This window comes from Tenrec ecaudatus, chromosome 2 (assembly GCF_050624435.1).
Source record: "Tenrec ecaudatus isolate mTenEca1 chromosome 2, mTenEca1.hap1, whole genome shotgun sequence".
Classification (NCBI taxonomy): domain Eukaryota; kingdom Metazoa; phylum Chordata; class Mammalia; order Afrosoricida; family Tenrecidae; genus Tenrec; species Tenrec ecaudatus.
The window spans coordinates 148700743-148704067 of NC_134531.1; positions in this window are offsets into that span (position 1 = coordinate 148700743).

Here is a 3325-nt window from a genome sequence, read left to right on the forward strand (position 1 = left end):
ATAGATGTGATCGCATCTTGAGCAAGAATGTATGGTTTTTGAATAATTCCTAATCATTGTAAACCATCAAACACACGACAACAAAAACAAACAGATACTGATAAATCCAACCGTATGGAAAAGAACAAAGAAATGAATTCAAATCTCCAAGAATTCCTCCCTTAGAAAAAAGATCTAGAGTAACACTTTTCGTGGTCATATTCCAAACGACACTTATTTTAGTTGTCTACTGCTGCTATTACAGAGACACCACGGGGGGTGGGTGGGTGGCTTTCACAACAGAGGTTATTTTCTCACAGTTTATGAGGCTGAAAGTCTGCATTCGGGGGGTCAGCTCCAGGGGAAGCTTGCCATCTGTCTGCTCTGGAGGAAGGTCATTGCCTCTTCGAAGCTTCTGCTTCTGGGCAAACTTCATGAGGACTGACATTTCTCTTCCTCTATCTCTGCTCCTAGATGCTGGCTTAATCTCTTTTCTATTGCAAAAGAGGAGCCAAAGTGGTGCACGGGTTATGCACTGAGCAGTTCAAAACCACCAGCAGCTCCGAAGGAGAAAGACGGGGTTTTCTCTTGCCATAAGCAGTTACAGTCTCAGAAACCCACAGGGAGATATGAGTCAGCCTTGACTCGATGGTAGTGAGTTTGGGCTTTGGGTTTTTTTCTTTCTTTTGGTTTCTATTGCAAAACAGATTTAAGATATGCTCAAAGTATACCCTACACTAATCCAATCTCATTAACGTAAGGAAGGTGTTCCATTATAACCACCAGCACAGAAGGTTAGGGTTTTCCTTTTCCCCCCAAGGGGAGTGTGTGTGTGTGTGTGTGTGTGTGTGTGTGACAGTTCAATCCGTAATATATCTCTTTGCTGATCAACCTAGAGCTGCAGGTGTAAAGACGTGTGCTTTCCTGGGGACATAAACTGTGCAAGCTAACTGTCCCAACATCGGTGTCCAGGCATCGTGAGAGGGACACAAGGCTTGCTCAGTGCACACAGCACTTGGAGTGACTGTATCCCCTATGACTAAACTAAAGCCTTTTCAGTGCGATACAGCTTCTGAGAGATGCTGTTAGTGTGAAGCCTGTGTGAAGCAATGCCGTGTCACTCAGCGAAATGCCACCAGCCCTGTCACAGGGCTGAGTCCCTTAGACTGCCAGGGTTTGCTTCTTATAACCATTGCCAGCATGTCATCCTGCTGAATTGCAGGGGACATTTTCCCCTTTGAAGAGTAGTCTTCAAAGCAGCAGAATTAGGACTACCTCTGTACTTAAATAGCACTCACCTGCCAAGGGGGCCTCCTGAAGTCCTTAAGCGAAGTTTGCCATCAATAGAATATTGATTCAGTCAGTGCAGCACCATATTCTTATGTTGCAAAACCATGTGACTGATCAGATGAACAAGGCGGGTTGGGAATGAACACCAAAATTGATTACTTAGTAAGAAGGAAAAACACAAGGTCCAGGACAGCATGCACTCTGTGATTCTCGTCCCTGCCCGCCTCTGCTGGCAGATTTAAGAATAAATATTTATATGTGCATGAATGCTTTTTCTGGAAGAACCCACAAAATGTAAGTATAAATAATTGATAGTTCTTATCATAGGAAGGGCAGGAGCACAAGTTGCCTCTTGTCATTTTGTATGCTGCTATTAAAAATTCTAATCTTAGATACATAGATATTACTATTATAATTAAAGTTTAGTATCAATAGGAATGCTCCAAGCATATTTTCATATTTTAGAAATTATGTTTAAAGATAGACTGGATGAATAGTCTGGAGGAGAAAACAATGGGACCAATGGGACCGGGGGGGAGCAGGCGGGAATGGGAGAGGGGGAGGAGGAGGCAAGGAGGTGGTGCTGACCAACCCAGGGACAGGGGAGCAATAAGTGACCCAAAATCAGTAGCAAGGAGGGTGTGAGAGGGTTGGTAGGGATTCAGCAAAGGCAAGGTAACCGAGAGAAATTACTGAAACCCAAATGAAGGCTGAGCATGATAGTGGGACAAGAGGAAAGTAAAAGGAAATAGAGGAAAGAACTAGGTGACAAAGGGTATTCATAGAGGTCTAAAGACTGGAATGTGCATATGTAAATATATTTATATGGGTATGGGGAAACAGATCTATGTGCATATATTTATAGGTTTAGTATTAAGGCAGCAGATGGCCATTGGGCCTCCACTCAAGCACTTACTCAATGCAAGAACACTTTGTTGTATTAAATTGGCATTCCAGGATGCACACCTTCCTGACACAATTGCTGAAGAAAAATGTGTGCATAAGCAAATGTGGTGAAGAAAGCTGATGGTGCCTGGCTATCAAAAGATATAGCATCTGGGGTGTTAAAGGCTTGAAGATAACCAAGTGGCCATCTAGCTGAGAAGCATCAAAGCCCACATGGAAGAAGCACACCAGCTTGCCTGACCACGAGGTGTAGAAGGGACCAGTTATTAGACATCAAAGAACTAAAAATCACATCAGTGGGTGTTCACCTTCCTGATATGATCACTGAAGACAAATGTGTGCATAAGCAAATGTAGTGAAGAAAGCTGATGGTGCCCAGCTATAAAAAATATAGTGTTTAGGGCCTTAAAGGCTCAAAGATAAACAAGTGGCCATATAGCTCAGAAGCAACAAAGCCCACATAGAAGAAACACATTAGCCTGTGTGACCACGAGCTGTCGAAGGGATCAGGTATCAAGCATCAAGGAACAAAAAAATCATATCATTAAAAATGTGGGTGAGTGCAGAGCGAAGACTCAAAGTCCATTGGTAGCCAACCGGACACCCCTTACTGAAGAGTTGTTGGGCGGAGATGAGCCAGTCAAGGTGCAGGGTAGCAACGATGAAATATATAATTTTCCTCTGGTTCTTAAATGCTTCCTCCCCACCCACTATCATGATACCAATTCTACCTTACAAATCTGAGTAGACCAGAGAATGTACATAGGTACAGAGAGCAACTGGAAACACAGGGAATCCAGGACAGATGACTCCTTCAGGACCAGTGGTGAGAGTGGCGATGCCTGGAGGGTGGAGGGAATGTGGAGTAGAAAGGGGGAACTGATTACAAGAATCTACATATTGCCTCCTCCCTGGGGGAGGGACAGCAGAGAAGAGGGCGGGGGGGAGACATCAGACAGTGTAATATATGAGAAAATAATAATAATTTATGAATGATGAAGGGTTCATGAGGTAGGGGGAGTGGGGAGGGAGGGGAAAATGAGCAGCAGATACCAAGGGCTCAAGTAGAAGGCAAATGTTTTGAGAATGATGATGGCAACAAAGGTACATATGTTCTTGACACAATTGATGTATCTATGGATTGTGATAA